The sequence below is a fragment of the Rhinoderma darwinii genome, chromosome 3 (genome assembly GCF_050947455.1).
Source record: "Rhinoderma darwinii isolate aRhiDar2 chromosome 3, aRhiDar2.hap1, whole genome shotgun sequence".
NCBI classification, from domain to species: Eukaryota; Metazoa; Chordata; class Amphibia; order Anura; family Rhinodermatidae; genus Rhinoderma; species Rhinoderma darwinii.
In genome coordinates this window covers 165,577,304-165,601,199 of record NC_134689.1, presented here as the reverse complement: position 1 = coordinate 165,601,199, position 23,896 = coordinate 165,577,304, and the positions used below count along the sequence as shown (strand labels likewise).

At 39.0% G+C, this 23,896-nt stretch overlaps 1 protein-coding gene across 2 annotated transcripts in view; it reads right to left on the bottom strand.

The window, feature by feature from the left end:
- The window catches only part of SYT1 (synaptotagmin 1), a 514,105-nt gene that overhangs the window by 337,927 nt on the left and 152,282 nt on the right, over positions 1-23,896 (bottom strand). For both annotated transcript variants that reach the window (XM_075857001.1, XM_075857002.1), the window contains exon 4: positions 231-275. The gene's annotated coding sequence lies outside the window, so the exon portion shown is untranslated. The remainder of the gene's footprint in view (positions 1-230; positions 276-23,896) is intronic.

Here is a 23,896-nt window from a genome sequence, read left to right as displayed (position 1 = left end):
ATATTTCCCCAGTATGTACTGGTTCCAGGGACAAGCTGTTTGAATTATTGAAGAGAATTAGAGAGATAAATAAAATCCAAAGCATCTATTTTCTTTCACACATAAAAAGCAATAATTGGGGTAGAAAAATGTCTCCAATTAGCATATATTTTAGAATTTTGTAAATAAATGACTGCAATGAGAATAAATAGAATACATTGGTAGAATAATTCAAAAATAGATGCACTCACCAAGTTTTGGATGTATTTATCTGGTCTGTCTCTATGTCGATATATCTGTAACAAAAAAGGTACATGAAAACTTGCGATATACAATTACATATATTAAGGTAGTAGAATGTGTAGATTGTTTTTTTTTCTTCCGTAAAAAGGAGAGGTAATAATGATAATAATACACAATACAATATTATACTATACAATATAATGGTGAAATAACATATTGTAGTAAACTCAAGAACAACAACTACTCTAAATTCAAAGTTTAATTTATCTGCAGTTTAGCAAGGTGCAGTGGTATAATAAAGCTTCCATGTTATTAGAGACCTATGTCATAATGGAATCAATCAAAACAATAAAATAAAAAGAGACCTGGAAAAATGTATAGATTGAGGCTAAGACTGTACATGAGTTCTCAGCGGTCGATTGTAAGCAAACTGGGCAACTTGTCGATAAGAGTCATGGACCCAAAATTGTCAACCATGATAGTCTTGCAAATGTGGAAATTAAAAAAAAGTCAGTAATATTCGAAAACTCATAGAGAATTACTTGTATACAGATGTAGCAAAGTTTAAATTGACTGATAACTTTCTGTAGCATGATATGGCATAACAGCCATAGAAATGCCTTTGGTAAAGTTAAAATTTCTTGCCACAGTGTATTTAACACATTAAAAGTCAAAAGGTTGCCTCTGAGACTGAGATATATAATGTAACTCGTGGTGTACGTTCTGAGTGCCTTCAAGCTATAGACACCATCCTCCTAATAACCCTTGGGTATTGCACATTTGCAATTTATAGTTAGTTCATCTATACTTTCCTCCTGACTCTATATTTCTGTGAACCTAAGTCTATAGCAACTCATTAAATGTAACCTTCTCTGTTATTCAAACTATTACCATAATTATTTAGACTTTCGTATTCCAACAAGATAATTCACTAGCCTATACTGTATACATTATATTCCGGATGTTTTAAGCCTCCTTTTACACAGGTACCAAAAACACCATTTAAAAAAATTCCAAAAATTGCAACAGGTAGTTTTAGGTGTAACTTTTGTTAAAATTGCAGTGCATTGGTAGAAAATGCCCTAAGAAATGCCACACAGTTTTGAAAAAAACCCCATTGGAGCCAAAAACAAAAACACATTGTGTGTAGAAAGCGTAATTTGATTTTATTGACTAATAGCAAACATCTGGCTGCTGCATTTTTATCAACCAAAATATGTTTGGGGAAAAAAACGCCAGTTAAAACTGCAGTTTATAGGCAGAAAATGTAAAATAATGCAAATATGCCACAGAGTTTTAGGAAACCATCACTTTGGTCAAAAACCTTGCATTACAAATAAAAATGCAACATGGGTAGAAAACTTAATTTTATTATTGACCAGTATCAAACATCTGGCTGCTGCATTTATATCAACCAAAATATGAGTGAAAAAAAAAAACAGTCAAAATGCCACAAAGGTTTGACTGAAACACTGTGTTTGAATCCAGTCTTAGCATTTCATATAGAAAAGAACCACTTATCTACATAAAGTAGAACATTGGAATTAAACACAACACAGATCAAAAACAGTGTCAAATGTATTGTAGAGTCGAAGTCCCTAGTATGAGCTAGAAGTTGTTGAAATGAACTGTCGTGAACTATATTTTGTGTTAAAAAGATACGTTTCTTAAAAACCCCTCATATGATGTCTACACTAGCACTACATCTAAAAGTTCAAGACACCCCATAAGTATTAAAGCACCAGAGGTCCAGACATTTTGTATTATCATTAGAGCCGCCCACCACATAATAGTCAGTGTTCGACACATAACATTAGCAATTATCCACAGCTGCTCCTTTACAACAGTGTTGTGAAATAAACATTATAGCGATAAACAAGGGGAGGATTATTTAGGTTTGTTAGAAAATAATAAAAAAGGAACATACAGTACAACTATACTAATTAAAGTCTCCCAGTGAAAAGCCAAAATTGTATAATACTTTATCACTTATGGGGTGTCTTCAACTAGTCAACTATTAGCTCTAATACTGTAATCAGTAAACATCTTGAGGGTTTTTGAAGATACGGATCTTTACAAATGAACTTAATCATTTACTTATTATTAATGCATTGATGCTTGGCTCTGTTTCTGAGATATATGGTGACATCAGGAATAAACCAGTTGTCAGTCACAGAAAGTTACTTCACACGATCATATTCATAATCATTACAAATACATTTTGAACATTTTGAATACGAAAAAATGGTGTCAATGGATATTTTCTAAAACATACTCGACTAGAAATATAAAAATGTGTTTTATGATATCTTCTAAAATAAGTTACTGTAGTCATGGACCTCAACCGGTTCAGGTCTGGGTTATTTTGGGCTTTTATAACCAGACACAGTTCAGCCATATTTAGTATATGTTAGTTTAATGGTTATAACTTTTCTATTTGTAGGACTATTAACGTGATTTTGTAGAATAATTAGACTCATAGTTTGAAAAAATAAGGAATCAGAGAAGACAGAAGAAAAGAAAATGTCTTCTCTCCTGGGCCCCTGGAAGTCTCTGACAGCTGGGCACCTGACATTGAGCTGCCCAATTGCTCAGGCAACTGACTTAAACCCATGCAGTAAATATGAAATTGTGGTTTTTTTTAAGGACAAAGACCGGCCACTATACATTTACAGCACGCAGTCTTTCAGCAGTAAAAGTTTTCTATATTTTTTCTATATTTTCTTCTTCAAGATTGTCAAATGTTGGATCCATTATCATTTTGAATATGTTAATATCATACGCATAGAAATAATAGAATACCGATCCAGACTTGGGACTCTATCAGTAACTTTACACCAAAGTCTTACATTTTCATCTTTCTCAATAATGTTATTTGATGATTAGTCAGCATTCTATGCAGTTATGTATAAAAATTACTTTTAGCATGGCCTCTATCATCATGTATAAGGTCTATATTGGTTATGACATATACATCGAAATGTAGGTATCAATTAACTTTATTTAATTCTAATCACTTGGTGTTTTCTATTTTAGTTACCTATATAAATAGTATTGTCATTGCTATGCCGCTATGTAACCTCATTATAAGTGTTATTATTGTACTTATGTAGCATTGAGTAGAATACGTTTCACAATAGCCATAGACTTTGATTACCATATAGGATGTCTGAGGTACACCTGTTCAGCTTTTCAAATTATTATTACGCTCATGCATTATTGAATTGGTATTTTTTTCACTCCAGTCAGCAACAAACATATGGCCTACGCCATCCATTATCCATGTGAAACAGGGGACATGGGAGAATGAGCTTGTATAGTGTTAGACAAAAGTATATGCATCTTGTTTTACAAATTGCTTCTTTGAGATATGACACCATTCAAAATTGCAATGCATTTCTGCAGTAACTAATTTACTGTACTTATAGACACCCCTGTCAGATGTGATCCATTACTACTGGAAAAGATAAAAGCTCCACCAGGTATTACAATAAAAGAAAGGAAAAAATTTTCTTTAGATCTAATATTTGAAAGGTGTGATGGAAGTCATATTTCACTTGTTTTCATTCAAGTAGTACAGTCATTCTCAGTTATTTGTTTCCTCTTGTTTATAAGGCTAATGGTAACACATGCTAAAGGTGCTTATCAAATGACAGTTTGCTGAACAAACCAATTTCGCCAGGCCTGGACGACTATTTGAAGTCTATGGCAGATGTTGTGCTAAAGAAGGATCGGTCATATTGGTCTTCAACATGCCCCATCCTTTGTTCCCATAGGAAATAAGGTTAATTCACTTCTCTCTTTTGAATACAAGAGAAATCTGCATTATACAATATGTTTTAGACAATGTCTGCAATAAGCGCAGGAAAATAGAAAAGATACATAATATAATATATATATGAGCAAAATCGCTAATACCAGACTGATTTTAAGACATTTTCTGTAGAGGAAACAATAACATATAAAATTCTAGTTATATATCCTCTAACCCCCAAACCCACCCCAAGGAGGATGACTAGATGTAAAATAGAGAGAGAAGGGAAAGGAGAAAAAAGAAAAAGAAAAGGAGAAAGTTAACATTTTAGTTTTCCCTACACTCATACAGATACATTATTTCCCTACCAAGATTCATTCTGAAGCCACATGTTTCAAAGGAAATCATCTCATCAACTAATTTCTTCCATATTGCCACTTTTAGAGAATTTTTGGCCAACCAATTTTTGGCAATGCAGTATTTTGCGATATATAATAAAGAGTTGATAAACATAGTAGTCTGCCATGTACCCGGGGAAGATTCCCACAGGCCCAACACACAATTGTTAACGGACAATTGCACAGGAGGCAGACGATCGTAAATCTAGTCAATATGTTCTATAACTTTTTTCCAAAAACAGAACAGTCTTGGACAGCATCACAAGAGGTGAACTAGACCCACATCTTGTTTTCCACATTTAGAACAGATTGAGGAGTCACGTTTACCGATTTTATACAGAATTTAGGCGTATAATATATCCTGTGTAATATTTTATATTGTGGAATAAAGAGTTAGTTAAATTTTTTTAGCTAGTCTGACAAATACTTATTTGGTATATGTATTCTGAGAGTCTAAGGTTTTCTGATTATTATTAGGCCATGTTCAGACGTGGCAGAATTTTTCAGCTGAAAATGTTGGAGCAGATTTGGGGCAATCACGCAACGAATCTGCACCAACGTTTGCATATTTGACAGGTAATTCAGACGTTGCAGATATCACAGCGGACTTGCCACAGATTTCAGGTTTTGCATTGCAAAGGCTGAAATCTGCAGTGAAATTCCGCTGCTTCTCCGCAACATAATGTGCATGCAGCAGAGGGAAAATTTTGCACCGCAGCCTAATTTCCGCAGTTATTTTCCAAAACGTCTGAACTCATTTTCCCAAATATCTATAGAAACAAATGTAAAAAACGTCTGCTGCAGAATTCCACTGCGAACTCTCCACAGCAATTCCGCCACGTCTGAACGTGGCCTTACTGTAAATAGCATCAAGATTCCTGGAGTGAATTAAGGGAAAGATTTATCAGAGCATCTATGCTATTTTTGTGGCATAAATGAACTGTTAAAACATTTATAAAGACTGGTGTATCGATAAGTGGTACACCAGTGTGAACAACTATTCTGCTGTGCTTGGTGTTCTTCAACATGGTGTATATAGTTTATATGTAAAACACCAATGTGGTTTCAAAAGAAAGCTTGCTTTGCATCTACAGTACTTGCTTCAAATTGTAACTAAAATGTTACTGCAGGTGAAAGTTGATTGTGAGTATAACAGTACAAATAGTGCATTTCCCATGGATTTGTCCACAAATGTAATGTTCTTTCCTGTAATGTTGACACTCAAACATCTTCTTCAACTAATCCTACAATAAATAGGCCTTTAATCCCTTCCCGACATTTGACGTATCCATAAGCCAAAGTCGGGTAGGGGAAGTATGGAACGGGCTCACGGAGTGTATGTTGCAGCCGACACTTCAGAGTAACGAGCGGTTTCACGGTCGAGTGCGATCCCGCTCATTTAACTCGTTAAATGCTGAGGTCAATAGCGACCGCTGTATTTAAATCATTAGAAAGAGGGAGTGACCCCCTCTAACAGCTCATCGCGCCCCCCGCAACGCAATCGCAGGGTGGGGATGGTTGCTATAGCTGCCTGGGGGCCTAATGAAGTTAACATGTTGTTTTAATTGCACAGTGAATTCTGTAAAAACGACGCGTAAAAAACAATGGAGGAATATACAGTTTTTTTCATTTTCTACCCCACAAATCCCGTTTCCTAGTTCATTATATGGCACAATAAATGGTGCTCCGAAAACCTACAACTCGTCCTGCAAAAATCAAGCCCTCATAGTACTATATCGACAGAAAAATAAAAAAGTTATGGCTTTTGGAAGGTGGGGAGGAAAAAACTAAAATGAAAATCTGAAAAACGGCTACGGCGGGAAGGGGTTAATATAACTTTAGTTTCCTGAAAATTATAATATATATTACTATATATTAATATATATTTTATTATTATATCATTTTCAAAACTTTTGGAAATAGACTTTTGGTTCCAATATAAGAGATGTTTGTGAGCAACACACTTAAAATGAAATTGAAACATACGTCAACTATATATATACTCTATATCTGTTTAGATATTGCTTTGTTTTCTCATTTTTCTTTTTGACAGTTTGACAGACCAACTAGCAGAAGTGTCAGATGTTTTGTAATGCACCCACAAGAATGACAATGGAGACAATCTTCACATGCGGCCTTATTCTGTGTGCCCATAAAGTTCATAAGGCTTGCAGAAAGAAACATGACATTTCCTTAAAGCAGAAACAGCATCACATAAGTAGCTGTCATTAGAAATAAACATTCCAATGTTACAATAATGCAAAGCTACAACATGAATCATCTATTTCATATATTATGTCCATATAATCGCAGCATGTTACACAAAAATTCAATCAACTACATTAACCCCTGCATTTACAAATGACTTTTCTTCTTGCCTAGAATAACTTTTTGGCCCAGGGCTGTCCCTTAAAACCATCAGGCACACCAATCACCGGGGCTGACAATCGATGTGGTGCTGCGATCTCTTTTGATTGTGACATCACAAGGGCTTAATGGTTAGTATAGGAGTTTTGTCTTATCCTAGCCGTTGCTGCGTGATGGCAGCTCTAAATCACAGAAGCCTGCCCCTGATCACAGCTTCATATATGTACGATACTGGACGCTAAGTACTGGTTTCCAGCATAGTACATTTACATCGTGTGGCATCAAGGGGTTGTAGGAGGTTTAATATTCAATGGGGCAGATTTACTAAAATTATCTATGTTCTATACACTGTAAACTTAGAGGAGGCAGTCAAGAAATGTGCCAAATTTGTTAAAGGGGTGCATGCTGTGTATTAAATTTGGCTGATCTAGCTAGACACTTTTCCCTTTACCGATTAGTTGTCACAGTTCACCCCAGTTTTTTGCTCCAAAATTTTGGCAAAATGTTTGCACACCCTTTTACTGCTAAGCCACACCCCTTGTCAAGCATGTCGAGCCAGAATTCTGGCGCATTTTGAATAGTAAATCTGCCCTAATGTATGGAAAACAGTCCCTTATTGTTTTCAAGATTTCTTGGTATATCAAAGCTATGTGTTGAAATAAGTTTTGCACTTGTCTCAGTTAAATATCGCTAGAATATGCCATGACTTGCTGATTGGTGGAGTTTGAATGCAGGAACCTTCACCGATCACAAGAATGGCACCTTTGACATCTTCGGCATTTTCTATGCACAGCTCAACTCCGCTCTGCATGGAAAAATGTAACTCCACAGGTGCTCCATTCTAGCGATAGGTGGGCGACCATTGGTTGGACCCCTATCAATCAGCAATAAATAGCATAAAATAGTGAAGCAAAATCTAGCAGAAGAAACCCCCTTGAACTCTTTATTTGCACATAAAACCCTTTTAATATTTTCGTTTAGGAGCCTCTAAACCCCACAGTTCTAAACTATTTTGAATGAGATAAAAAAATAAAACTTTAAGCTGAATATTCTGCTACATCTATTTCAATGTCAATATGACGACTTTAATTCCGTTGTCCGATGCATTCGTTGTATGTAATATTGATTAACTTGAACGTTCAGGCAACACACAAGACAGATCTAAGAATTAACTTAGCATAAGGTTTACACCACATGCTGTGAATCACTCTACAACCACCACTTAAAATCTTTTCATTCAAGTCCAGATGGTTTACCATGGCAACTACATCTTAAACACCAGGTTTGTAAGCAACAAAAGTGAAGTAAGTATTTGATGAGCTACAAGGTGTTTTTTTTAACACCCTCCTATTGAGTCACCAACCTTACAGTATATTAAAGTCGCTGAAAATGGATGCCGGTTCCTTTCATCGCTGTGATAAATAAGTATTAGAAATGCTTTCTGTTACTTTCACTAATTCCCTGATTGCCCCAGTACTAAATGGCTTACATACAGTAATAGCTATACAGATATGAAATACTATGCGGGACAAATGGCAGCTTGGAGACAAATCACTTGCTTTATTTCAATGTGATAAGTTTTACGTGTCTCGAAATGTCACTTCTGAAAATAGTCACAAGGACACAGGTTTCCGTAAAAGCATATGAAAAACCCTGTGGGAATGCCGAGCTGGTGGCGCTATTATTCAGCATTGAGAGGGTATCTGTGTTGCTGAGGATGCAAATTAAATGCTTTACATTACAAATACCAACAATTTAGATGACTATATAGATAAAGTCTGTGTAGTATATATTCTTTTTTTGCTCCCGTTATATTGCCTTTTATAAATCTATGGTTTGTTGAAGAATTGCATCAAAAATCCCAAGAAACTCCAATTGGAATACGTTTACAAAAAGGAGTATTCTGTAAAGGAGAAAGTAAATTTGAGACATATAGATCTGAATAAAGGAGCTGATCTAAGTGGAAAATGTGTCATCTTTCTAGACATAAATCAACCAGTGACTAAGAAGAGAAAGAACGGGGGGGGGGGGGGGATGGAAAAAGAATATTCAGAAAATTATGACTATATGACTATAAGTGTACTTGTCATTTAAATAAACTTACGACATGTCATGATCAGTGGAGGGTCTAAGTAATTTTAGGACATCTTTAAACAGCCCCCTGGCTAAAAGCAGATCCTTTTCTCTAATCCTGGACATCCCCTTTGAACCAGCGGCATCTCTGTCCTTGTGCTGTGGTTAGTATTGCAGTTCAGCTTTATTTACTGAAATAGAGCTGATCTGCAATACCAGACACCGTCCATGGACAAGAGAGAGGTGCTGTTTCCAGAAATAAAAGCAGACTCTTTTTTTTCTAACACTGGACAACCCCTATAACATATGATGTACCGGTCTATTCCACACTTTTGTACTTGAACATGGTTATTTGTGGCGTATCCCCATTATAGTATTAAAATGTTTATTTAATTAAAATGGGACCTTTCTTCCTTTAAATGTATGTGAAGGCAACAAAGAAAAACAAAAACAACTGTTCAAGTATGATATACTGGTATATTAGTGATAGGTTTCAATTTCAATGTTTAATGTTTTACTGTCAAGGATGAATATTAGGGTGGTGCACTAATAATTTATCATTTGCAAATTAATGCTGGGGGGATATAACACCTTAGTGACCACCAATATGCCTTTTCACGGTGGTCACTAAGTGGCCTTAGTCTATGCTGACGACATTTCACGGCAGCCTAGTCTGAATCCTGCACGGGTGTCCCGTGCAAGTTGGAGCGGGCGCTTGGCGACCCAAAAATGCAACCGTGCATGGCCTAATAGATTGCCTGTGAGTTTTAGGCCTCATTTATACGAGCGTAATATACGCGCGTGCGACGCGCGTGCTTTTCACGCGTGTCGTACGCACCTATATTACTCTATAGGGCAGTGCAGACAATGCGTGAATTTTGTGCAGCGCGAGTGCGTTGGGTAAAACTGTTCCGGTACGCGACGTCAGGAGAGTTAAACTGGTTCAGCACCCTGGACAGTGACTTCCGATCACAATATACATGAACGTGTAAAAAAAAGAAGAAGTTCTGACTTACCGATAACTCCCGGCTTCTTCCTCCAGTCTGACCTCCCGGGATGACAATTCAGTCCAAGTGACAGCTGCAGCCAATCACAGGCCAAGCACAGGCTGCAGCCAATCACAGGCTGCAGCGGTCACATGGACTGCCGCGTCATCCAGGCAGGTAGGGCCGGATGACAAGAGAGGGACGCGTCACCAAGGCAACGGCCGGGAGACCGGACTGGAGGAAGCAGTAAGTTCTTGGTAAGTATGAACGTCTTTTTTTTTATTCACAGGTTGGTGTATATTGTGATCGGAATTCACTGTCGAGGGTGCTGAAAGAGTTACTGCCGATCAGTTAACTCTTTCAGCACCCTGGACAGTGACTGACGTCGACTAGCCTCATCTCTATGATGGCGGCTGCGCGAAAATCACGCAGCCGCGCATCACTGATAACACACGGAGCTGTCAAGTGCCTTTTGCGCATGCCAAACGCTGCATTTTTTTGCCTGCGCAAAACGCACACGCTCGTGTAAATGAGGCCTAACACTGACAGGCGATAATGCTTTGGTATACTAAGTATACCAAAGCATTATATATGTGATCTAAAGATCGCATAGTGAAGTCCACTAGTGGGACTGAAAAAATAAGTAATTAATGTTAAATAAAAATGATTAATAAAAAAATAAATAAAACCATTTTTTCCATAAAAAGTGGTTTTATTTAGTAAAAGTGCAAAAAATAAAATAAAAGTACACATATATGGTATCGCCGTGACCGTAATGACCAAAACAATAAAGTTAACATAATTTAAACCGCAAAGTGAACGACGTAAATAAAACGCAATAAAACAATGGCAAAAATTATATTTTTTCCATTGCCCCCCAAAAAGTCATAATAAAAGTTAATAAATAAGTCCCATGTACCCCAAAACCATACCAATCAAAACTACGTCTCATCCCGCAAAAAACCAAGCCCTCATATCACTACATTGACGGAAAAATAAAAAAAGTTACAGCTCTTGGAAAGCGACGAAGCAAAAACAAATAGTTTTAGTTCAAAAGTGTTTTTATTGTGCAAAAGTCGTAAAACATAAAAAAAAGATACATCTGTGGTATCGCCGTAATCGTACTGACCCATAGAATAAAGGTAACATGTTTTTTTATGTCGCACAGTGAACAGCGTGAATTTAAAACGTATAGAACAAGGGCGGAATTTCAGGCTTTTTTCTATCCCCCCCAAAACAAAAGTTAATAAAACTTAATCAAAAAATGATATGCACCCCAAAATGGTGCCATTAAAAATTACAACTAATCCCGCAAAAAAACAAGTCCTCATACAGCTATGTTGACGGAAAAATAAAAAAGTTATAGCTCTTTGAATGCGACTATAGAAAAACAAAAAAAATTGCTTGGTCATTAGGGCCTAAAATAGGCTGGTCACTAAGGGGTTAATAAGTTATTATTATTATTATTATTATTATTATTATTATGTTATTGTTATCTTTAGTATATTTTTTATTATTATACACCTATATGGCTTCATAGTTATGTAATGCCACTAATTATAAAGTGAATTCCATTTATAATAAAACTGTAAATTTATACGCACTGTACATGATAATTTGATACATACAACATTGGTTCATCCTCTAAACATGCAATATTTTCACCACGACACTGTTCTGTGCATACATTTTTTTCAATCTGATATCCTGTTTGCAATATTGCACCGGTGGGACAAGACATAAATATTCCAAGGGATGCGCTGGCACATATAAACCGAAGTCATTTTAATTCACATTTATTTGCAAGTAATGCATTTATCTACTATCCAGAGAACACATATTTATTAAATTTGGCCTACAAGAATGAACATGGTAGGCTATTACAATGCAAATTGACTATGTTCTTTAACTTACGTGAGATAATTTAAGTGATTCATTTTCTGTTTTCCACTGTTATTAATAATATGACAGGTCAATCAAATTATGCACTGAATTTTCTAAAGCAAAGTCGTGAAAACATAAAACATGGAATGGATTACAAAAGCGAAACAAAAGGAATATTAAGGGCACATTCAAACGTGGCAGAATTTTTCCCCTGCAAATGTTGGTGCAGATTTGGGGCAATTACGCAACGAATCTGCACCAACATTTGCATATTTGACAGGTAATTCAGACGTTGCAGATATCACAGCGGACTTGCCACAGATTTCAGTTTTTGCATTGCAAAGGCTGAAATCCGCAGTAAAATTCTGCTTCTTCTCCGCAACATTCACACGTGGCAGAATTTTTCCCCTGCAAATGTTGGTGCAGATTTGGGGCAATTACGCAACGAAACTGCACCAACATTTGCATATTTGACAGGTAATTCAGACGTTGCAGATATCACAGCGGACTTGCCACAGATTTCAGTTTTTGCATTGCAAAGGCTGAAATCCGCAGTAAAATTCCGCTTCTTCTCCGCAACGTGAGCATGCTGCGGAGGGAAAATTCTGCACCGCAGCCTGATTTTCCGCACAGGCATTTTCTGCAACGTCTGAACTAAGTTTCCTAAAAATGTATAGAAACAAATGTTAAAATCGGCTGCTGCAGAATTCCACTGCGGACTGTCCGCAGCGGAATTCAACAGCAATTCCGCCACATCTGAACGTGCCCTAAGGGTTATTTTGTCTCTCACGGTTTCTATTTACACACTTCTAAATATCCAAATTGGATATGTAATAGCCCAAATGTTTTTACTTTAGTTCTTATTTTATAAGTACTAAAGGAAGCTCAAGTATCAGTAATTATATCCTTTACTTTCCAGAGAAGTTTAATTTACAAAGGTCTTTACTTAGTAATTACTACTCAGAGGTCAGAGCTTCTAGTCTAGTGTATTTAAGGTGGAGGTTCAGCTAGGTTTGGACATAATCTAGGTACGGTATGTGCAACTACATAGGGGCCCAGTAGGTAAGAGAGCCCAGTACCACTATAAATTACTGGGAGATCAACCAATAAAGCGTTTACTAGAGAGCAAGAGCTTTATAATAAACTATATAATCAATTTATTTCACTCTAGGCTATTAGACAGCAAATGGCGTTGGCCCATATAATGCTCTTGTACAGGGACCCTGTAATTCTGTAATATGATAATCTGGGTAATAATGAATCAACAGATTTCTCTCCTCCCTATTTATAGCACTAGTATAATAACTGCATTAGTAGAGTAAATATAGGGGTGCAAAGGCATTTGCATCTGGGCCTGTGTCTGATGGAAGATACATTACTATATATTGATCAATATGGTTGGATTGCCAAGGAACAGCGACACTGTTTTTAGGAGGCATAGTGGGTATGTGTCCCTGTTACCACTGTAACTACTACAGGAATGCCACTGCCAGCAAACAGTGTTGCAGAAAACAAAAATATATATATTTGTACATTCGTAAAAATGGGTATAAGAGTTCCCATATTTGAAATAGTTTGGTTCAACTCTTCACGTCTGCTGTACTTGACATAAAGGCAAAACCTTTAACAGTTAAGTACAGATAAATCATTCTACGTTAATATCAACACAATGTAACATTAATTTACAATGCATGCTTTTTTATCTATAAGGAAGTATATTAACTTTACCTTACAAAGTGCGTGTAAATAATAGGTGCCATTAATCTATTCTCTGCCACAGGACTTTGTATCTGCAATTCATTGTAGACTCTTCATGCAAATAAGATAAAGGGTAACATTTATCTCTGACAAAAATGATTTGTTGTTGTATTATAGGCTGACATGTGTACTATATGTTCTGCATGTTAATCCAACAGTTTGTTACCGGCTGTACAATGTCTTACCAAGTCATATTCTCGAATGGCAATATCCAGCAAAAATAAGCTTTAGAATAAAATACAAACGGAGCATGTTGCTGCACTGCCCAGGCAGGATTCTAGTTCAACATGTCAAATATTTTAGCATAGAAAACTAAATAGAGTTGAATTTTCCATTTGACTTTAAATTTGTATAATTTATATTTCATCATAAGTAAGATTTTACAAAATTAGTAGTAATAGTTTTAGTAGTAGCAGCAGCAGCACTAGTAGAAATAGTTGTAGTACTAGTAGCTGTTTAGCTTCAGTCCTATGTAAAACCTGATACATGATATCAGGGGCGTAGCTAAAGGCTCATGGGCCCGATGCAAAAATTCTTACTGGCCCCCCTCCCCCCCGCAAACTTCTCATGGCCGATGGTCCGCAGCTTTCAGCTGCATCGCTGGGTCTCCTAAGTGACCCAACAATGCAGCACTAGCAGCCGGGGGCGTCACTAAGGCTGGGTTCACACACACTATTTACGGACGTAATTCGGGTGTTTTAGCATTGAATTACGTCCGAAAATGCGTCTCAAAAGCGTTGGCAAACATCTGCCCATTCATTTGAATGGGTCTTACGATGTTCTGTGCCGACAGTCATTTTTTTTTACGCGCCACTGTCAAAAGGCGGTGCGTAAAAAAGACGCCCGCGTCAAAGAAGTGCCTGTCACTTCTTCAGACGTAAATGGAGCCGTTTTCCATGGACTCCATAGAAAAACAGCTCCAATTACGTCCGTAATGGACGCAGCGAAAGACGCCAGCACCGTAATTTCAGCCGTAACAGACGCTGCCGTGTGAACATACCCTCAGGGCTTAAAATGTCAGGGAAATAGCCCCAATACATATGTGTCCGCCAAAAAAAAAGTGTGTATATGAGACAGCATAGCATATCTATAGCACTACGACCCTATAAACTATGGATAGGATTAGATACAGTGGCTCAGCAGACAGTATCACACATGATAGGATTAGATACAGTGGCTCAGAAGGCAGTATCACACATGATAGGATTAGATACAGTGGCCCAGCAGACAGTATCACACATGATAGGATTAGATACAGTGGCCCAGCAGACAGTATCACACATGATAGGATTAGATACAGTGGCCCAGCAGACAGTATCACACATGATAGGATTAGATACAGTGGCTCAGCAGACAGTATCACACATGATAGGATTAGATACAGTGGCTCAGCAGACAGTACCACACATGATAGAATTAGATACAGGACCCAGCAGACAGTATCACACATGATTGGATTAGATACACAGCTCAGCAGACAGTATCACACATGATTGGATTAGATACAGGACTCAGCTCGCTGACATTGCGTCTCCAGCGCTGGACCCAGGAAAGGTAAGAATAATAATTTAGCTTCTTTATGTGTTATTGATTATTTTTGTGTGTTTGTGTTTTTTTACAGGTTCGGTTGTTGGACTTCGGATTCGAGGACTTCAATGACGGCGTTTTTTTTATTCTCAATAAAATGGTTAATGAGGATTGTTTTTTTATTTCAATAAAATATTTTTTCTATGTGCTTGTATCTTTTTAAACTTCATTATCACCGCCTTAGTAATTGCCGCTGGCTGATTGACAACCTCCATTACTAAGGCGAGGCTTAATGTTAGCCGGTGCAGAGGCTACACTAACCCCCATTATTACCCCGGTAAACACCGCCACCAGGGGTGCTGGGAAGAGCCGGGTACGAACCAGTACCCGTCCATCTGCAGTGACGGTCAGGCACCTGGGCGGCTGCAGGCTGGTAGTATTAGGCTGGGGAAGGCCAAAAACAGTGGCCCTTCCCACCCTTGTAATGCTGCCTGCTGCTGCTGTGTTGTATCTGGCTGGTTATGAAAATTGGGGGGGATCCCACATCGTTCTTTCCAATTATTTTTTATTTTTTTAAATGACGTGGGGTTCCCCCCATTTTTCATAACCAGCCAGATACAATAAAGCAACAGCAGCCTAGCATCACCAGGGTAGGAAGGGCCACTGTTTTTGGCCTTTCCCCTCCTGATAATACCAGCCTGCGGCCACCCCAGTGGCCGACCATCTCTACAGATGGTCAGGTACTGGATCGTACCCGGCTCTTCCCAGCACCCCTGGTGGCGGTGGGTACCGGGGTAATAAAGGGGGTTAGTGTTAGCCTCTGCATCGGCTAACACTAAGCCCCGCCTTAGCAATGGATGCTGTCAATCAGCCGGCGGCCATTACTAAGGCGGTAGTAATATAGTTTAAAAAAAAACACAAAGACATAGAAAAAATATTTTATGGAAATAAAAAAAAAAAAACACACAACCCTCATTAACCATTTTATTGATAATAAAAAAAAAGCTGTCATCGAAGTAGTCCTGGAATCCGCCGTAGTCCAACGACCGAACCTGTAAGAAAACACACAAAAAATGATTAGTAACACGTGTGTTAGGCTTAGATACAGGGCCCATGTGTGATACTGTCTGTAGGACCCTGTATCTAAGCCTACCACAAGGTAGGCTTAGATACAGGGTCCAGCAGACAGTAATCTTATAAAGTATAAGATTACTGTGTGCTGGGGCCCTGTATCTAAACCTACAGTGTGGTAGGCTTATATACAGGGCCCAGCAGACAGGATCACGCATGGGCCATGTATCTAAGCCTACCATGTGATTGGCTTAGATACAGGGCCCAGCAGACAGGATCACGCATGGGCCATGTATCTAAGCCTACCATGTGACTGGCTTATTTACAGGGCCCAGCAGACAGGATCACGCATGGGCCATGTATCTAAGCCTACCATGTGATTGGCTTAGATATAGGCCCCAGCAGACAGGATCACGTATGGGCCATGTATCTAAGCCTACCATGTGATTGGCTTAGATATAGGGCCCAGAAGACAGGATCACGCATTGGCCATGTATCTAAGCCTACCATGTGATTGGCTTAGATACAGGGCCCAGCAGACAGGATCACTCATGGGCCATGTATCTAAGCTTACCATGTGATTGGCTTAGATACAGGGCCCAGCAGACAGGATCACACAATCTGTGATCCTGTCTCATGGGCCCCCTAAGCCTGCTACATCATAGGCTTAGGGGTTGTACAGTCCCTAAACATTGATGGCCTATCCTCAGGATAGGCCATCAATAGCTGATGTGTCTCTCGGGACCCGCAAATCAGCTGTTTTGAAGGGGCCGCAGCACTCGTATGAGAGCTGCTTCCCCTTCATTTCACTACTCCCCCACACTGTGAATCGCCGACACGGATTCACAGTGTGACCGGAATGAAGTGACAGGAATGAAGGGGAGCAGCTCTCGTACGAGTGCTGCGGCCCCTTCAATACAGCTGATTGGCGGGTCCCGGGAGTCGGACGCCGCCAGTTAGGGCTAAGCTTACCTTCCTCTTCGGCCGCGGCGGGAGTTCTGTCATCTCGATGCTGTGCGCGGCGCATAGCGCTGTGACGTCATGGACTGCGCACAGCGCTTGACGTCAGGACCTCCGCTGCGATCCGGAACCAGGAAGGTAAGTAAAGTATGTTACTATAGTAACAGGGGCCCGCGGCCCGAGTTACTATAGTAACTTTTTATTGATGTGGTGCGGGGGGCCGTGGGCCCCCCTGGCTTCGGGGCCCGGTCGCAATTGCGACCGCTGCGACCCCTATAGCTACGCCAGTGCATGATATCATTATTAGCTGTGGTAAAGATACAAGGCACTTGTTGGGGGTCTAGATGCAGTAGAATATAGTGCATAGAATATAGACATTCAGCTATCCAATGGATTTGCAAAAAGAGTTATTCTAAGACTGTATACCCCAGCTGTCATGGGACCAGGGATGGTGTTCAAAGCCTATGCTTTCACTACTCCTCACCCAGTCAAAGCTTACAGTCCTGAATGTTAGGAGTTTGGGTGCAAAATAAATTTGTCATATTGTTTATTTTTGTTTGTTTTTTTTAACAGGGAAAGCCTAACCTGGGCCCCCTAGAACCCTGGGGTAGTGTGGAACCTGGTCAGGGGTTGCCTGGAAGACAGCAGCAATAGCTGTCACTTTTAGGCCCTGTTTACACAGCTTATTTTGGTGGCGGGTGCCGCCGCAAAATCTGCCGTGGAATTATTCCTGCTGTCGTCAGGAAGATTCCTCCTCCCATTGACCTCAATGGGAGGTTTTGGCCGAATCCGCCCGAAGATCGAGCAGGATGCTTCTTTTTCCCGCTACCTGAAAAAAATCAGCTAACTGGAAAAAGAGGCATCTTACTCCCATGGAAATGAATTAAACTTCTTTTGGGGGAATTAAATGGAGTAGACATTCACTTGGAGGGAGAATGTTTCTCAGGGGTTTGACCACTGTAATACAGTTGGGAATCATTGGCATAGGGGTTGCCCAATAACAAAACTTGCAATAGAGAATGATCAATTTGTAGTATACTATTTGTAAGAGATCCATGTAAATGGAATATAAAGGAAACAGCTCTATTACAGCTAATGCACACTAAATTATTTACTCTTCACATTCATCACATAAGTCAATGATTACCTATAGCTAAAAATAATAAAATAAAATATGTAAAAACATGTTAAAAAATGCACCTATAAGACCACATATTGTTTAAATTAACTGAACATATAATTATAAAAAAGCAGGTATTGCTTTCCTTATTTCTAGGTAAACCAATAATATATTATATACTTATTGTGTAAAAGTTAATTCGAAATTATTTATGAAATTGTACAACGTTCTGCGTCCTCCATGCAGTCAAAAGACTTAGTTATTGAAAGATTGATCTTAAGATTATCTCTCCCCTAAAAACTAATTATTAATTTATGATGCTTGAGGCAAATACATAAAGATTTGTGGGAATGTTGCTGTCACATTTTGATATATCACATTTTGACCCAGGCTTATTAAGCTAATGCCAATATTTTATGCATGACTAAAAACATGAAAGATTGTCTGTAAATAAAGGGCTAGAAATTCCCAAAAATGTATATAAAAAATAGACGTTTGATCTAGTGTGGGTATTACACATCAAGGTAACATGTTGCTGTTATTCCGTTCATTATGTACAAATAAATGCATAACAATGCTTCTTCAATCCCTCTCTGGGAAATCAACCACGTGGAATCCTTCTCTGGGAAACAAAATTGGATTATTCTCTAAAAATACCTATATCCAGAGCAGAAATTGAGAGACTGAAGCTGCATTAGAAGAGCAGCAACATAAGTAGGTTAGATTACCAGTATATCTAATTATAGTTTTGCATTTTTCACAAGGAATCCAACAAATACCAGGAAACTGTAACTTCTGTGGAAGCCATAGATATGGTATCCAGTAACCTAGTAAGCTCACTGTTGCAGTAAGGCCACTTTCAGACGTGGCAGAATTTTTCCGCTGCAAATGTTAGTGCAGATTTGGGGCAATTACGCAACGAATCTGCAGCAACATTTGCATATTTAACAAATAATTCAGACGTTGCAGATATCACAGCGGACTTACCACAGATTTCAGTTTTTTCATTGCAAAGGCTGAAATCCGCAGTAAAATTCCGCTGCATTACCGCAACATAATGAGCATTCGGCGGAGGGAAAATTCCGCACCACAGCTTAATTTCCACACAGTTATTTTCCGCAACTGAACTAACTTTCCTAAAAATGTATATAAACAAATGTAAAAAAACGGCCGCTGCAGAATTCCACTGCGGACTGTCCGGAGCGACAACAGCAATTCCGGGACGTCTGAACTTGGCCTAATTCATTACTCAAATTCCCACCCAATGGTAAAGACATAAAAAAACAAAACAATCAGCTGATATACAGTGGAGGAAATAAGTATTTGATCCCTTGCTGATTTTGTAAGTTTGCCCACTGTCAAAGTCATGAACAGTCTAGAATTTTTAGGCTAGGTTAATTTTACCAGTGAGAGATAGATTATATATATAAAAAAAAAAAATGAAAATCACATAGTCAAAATTATATATATTTATTTGCATTGTGCACAGAGAAATAAGTATTTGATCCCCTACCAACCATTAAGAGTTCAGCCTCCTCCAGACCAGTTACACGCTCCAAATCAACTTGGTGCCTGCATTAAAGACAGCTGTCTTAAATGGTCACCTGTATAAAAGACTCCTGTCCACAGACTCAATTAACCAGTCTGACTCTAACCTCTACAACATGGGCAAGACCCAAGAGCTTTCTAAGGATGTCAGGGACAAGATCATAGACCTGCACAAGGCTGGAATGGGCTACAAAACCATAAGTAAGACGCTGGGTGAGAAGGAGATAACTGTTGGTGCAATAGTAAGAAAATGGAAGACATACAAAATGACTGTCAATCGACATCGATCTGGGGCTCCATGCAAAATCTCACCTCGTGCGGTATCCTTGATCCTGAAGAAGGTGAGAGCTCAGCTGAAAACTACACGGGGGGAACTTGTTAATGATTTCAAGGCAGCTGGGACCACAGTCACCAAGAAAACCATTGGTAACACATTACGCCGTAATGGATTAAAATCCTGCAGTGCCCGCAAGGTCCCCCTGCTCAAAAAGGCACATGTACAGGTCCATCTGAAGTTTGCAAATGAACATCTGGATGATTCTGAGAGTGATTGGGAGAAGGTGCTGTGGTCAGATGAGACTAAAATTGAGCTCTTTGGCATTAACTCAACTCGCCGTGTTTGGAGGAAGAGAAATGCTGCCTATGACCCAAAGAACACCGTCCCCACTGTCAAGCATGGAGGTGGAAACATTATGTTTTGGGGGTGTTTCTCTGCTAAGGGCACAGGACTACTTCACCACATCAATGGGAGAATGGATGGAGCCATGTACCGTCAAATCCTGAGTGACAACCTCCTTCCCTCGACCAGGACATTAAAAATGGCTCGTGGCTGGGTCTTCCAGCACGACAATGACCCGAAACATACAGCCAAGGCAACAAAGGAGTGGCTCAAAAAGAAGCACATTAAGGTCATGGAGTGGCCTAGCCAGTCTCCAGACCTTAATCCCATCGAAAACTTATGGAGGGAGCTGAAGATCCGAGTTGCCAAGCGACAGCCTCGAAATCTTAATGATTTACAGATGATCTGCAAAGAGGAGTGGGCCAAAATTCCATCTAACATGTGTGCAAACCTCATCATCAACTACTAAAAACGTCTGACTGCTGTGCTTGCCAACAAGGGTTTTGCCACCAAGTATTAAGTCTTGTTTGCCAAAGGGATCAAATACTTATTTCTCTGTGCACAATGCAAATAAATATATATAATTTTGACAATGTGATTTTCTTTTTTTTTTTTTATATAATCTATCTCTCACTGGTAAAATTAACCTAGCCTAAAAATTCTAGACTGTTCATGTTTTTGACAGTGGGCAAACTTACAAAATCAGCAAGGGATCAAATACTTATTTCCTTCACTGTATATTGGCAGCACAGTCAGCAGTAATAAGTTAAAAATAGCACCCTACACCCTAAATAGGAGTAAATTGCTCTGGTGCTTGGTAATGTCGGGTTGTGCTTCTGGCAAGGATAGCTTTTCAATGTCAAACACAATATATGTCCATTTTTAAGATTTGGGTGCAGATGTTCTATAAATAATTGTTCTGATATATTGCTATAGGCAACACATACACTTTTGAATGGGGGTAGGGGAGTTTGTGTATGTTTTTATCGAAAATATTTTGTTGTCTATCACTTTAAACACATAAAAAGTGCAAAGTGAATCACACAAAAAAAGTGTACCCGGGATGCAGTCTACTGCAATTTCTCCTTAAAGGGAGAAGGGCACCTGACATTCCCTAAATCTGAATGCACCTGCAAAGGTACAGGGACCAAAAATAACCTTCCTTCGCTGACGCTTAGGAAAAGCTTCCATTTCGTTAGAACTTTCGCTAGAGCTCAGGAAAAGATAATATAAGAGCGACCAATGTGCTGCAAGAGGGTAAAAACACTGATGCAACATATTCCTCCTAAATTGCTGGGCAACCCTTAAAGGAGTTGTACAGGATTATAAAACGATGGCTGCTTTATTTAAAAACATAAATAAAAATGAGTCCACCCCTGTCAACGGATTGTGTGAAATATTGCAAATCAGCCCCATTCACTTCAATGGAGCATAACTGCAATGCCAGACATTACACATGGACAGGTGTCGTGCTGTTTCTAGAAGTAAGCCGCCTCGTTTGTCTAATCCTGCACAACACATTTAAGAATAATTCTTTACAATCTTGTAATACACAACACAAAAAAAGTGCTCATAAATTCCCAATGACAAGTAAATCGATGGATTGATAAATAGTGGCAGGCACAGATCTTGTGGGTGTAACCAGGGAGCACAGGGTTGATTAAGGGCTTATTCAGACGAACGTATAATACATCCGTGCAACGCGCGTGATTTTCACGCGCCTCGCACGGACCTATGTTAGTCAATGGTCCGTTCAGACAGTCCGTGATTTTCATGCAGCGTGTGTCCGCTGCATAAAACTCACGACATGTCCTATATTTGTGCGTTTTTCACGCATCACGCACCCATTGAAGTCAATGGGTGCGTGAAAATCACGCGCACCACACGGAAGCACTTCTGTGCGACGCGCGTGATTCGCGCAACAGCAGTGAAAAGTATGAATGAAAACAGAAAAGCACCACGTGCTTTTCTGTTTACAAACATACATACAGAGTGTCATAATGATGGCGGCTGCGCAAATATCACGCAGCCACGCATCATACGCTGCTGACATGTTATGGACCTTTTGCACACACAAAACGCAGCGTTTTTTGCGCGCGCAAAGCTCACACGCTCGTGTGAATCTGGCCTTAGGTTGTAACTTATTTAGTGACATCCACAAAGATGGATGTTTTTATAGTCCAATTCGTTGATCTTTTTGGTCAGCATTTATTGCAGGGAATGACAGACAGCTATGACAGATGTTTCTTTGCTATCATACATAGCTGATGTCTGCAATGTGGCTGAGGGAGCACCCAATGGGAAATGTACCTTTGGAAAACAACCCAGTCAGCCGATGTAGCTTGGCAGAACAGACAGCTGGAGTAAGTTATAAATAGCACCCTATACAGTTAATGGGGGTAAGTTGAGCTGATATACTGGAGAAAAGGATGTGTCCTTATATGTTTTAGTAGTAGCAGTAAATGGTTTTACCCGATATAATGCATTTTGTCAGGAGCAAATAGATAATGATAACTGAAGCTGATGGCTCCTTGGAGTAAAGTTAAAATGCATGAAATTATATAGAGGATAAGTTATAATGCAATACTACAGGCAATTTAGGGAATTACATTTTAAGGCCTCATGCAAACAACCGTGGTTTGCATACATCGGTGTGGGGGCGCAAATCCGGACCGCAAAAACACGGGAAATGTCATTTTACCATCCGGATTTGCGGATTCACCAGTACTGGTGAATTTTTGTGGATCCGTGAGTCCTGATAACTGCAACGGACCCGTGGTTTTGCGGACCGCAAAGCCAATGCGGTTGTATGCAAAAGGCCTAAGGGTATTAGAGGATTTTTAAAACTGCAGCATGCCTTTTATTTGATACATTGCTAGTAGATTTTTTGCAGCCCCTACTGATGCTGACTTTTCCTGATGGAGTTTTCTAGGACTACAAAAGTGAAGTAGCTGGAGCATTATTTAACTTGAAACTATTTATTCCCTTGCAGTGTAAAAGAATAATCTGAACTAATTAAACGAGATAATGATTGATACAAATGCATAGGGGCAAATGTATTAATTCTGCCAATGGACATTGATAAATATATATATTTTTTCTATTAGATAAAATTGTCAACATTTTCTAATGAGTCATTAATGTATCAACTGGGGAAAATAATTACAGTGTAACAGGAAAGACAAGATGTAAAGTGAAAAGAAGAGAATTGTCATATCGTATACTATATAGAGCATATTATCTGTTCAGCATTATTATTTAATTGATTATGAAGTTGTTTCAAAATTTTCCATTGGGAGTCTGAGCTAGTCTGAAATCTACCTACTGTCCTATCAGAGGTTCAGGTTGCAGCACTGTTCCTCCCCAATACTTTACAATTTACACATCCAGACTGGAGCATTGGCACAAGACAATCACATGTCAAGTCAGTACACGGGGAGCTGATTTTCATTGCAGCTAGAACCTATTGATTTATGAACTTCAAGCAATATAGCATTAACTGAGCAAAAAAGGTCCTACAAAGGGGATCTCTTTTAGAGGGTAATAACAGTGTGCAGGCAGATAGAAGACGCCAATGTTTACTGTTTTTTTGCTGTTCACTGTTTTTTT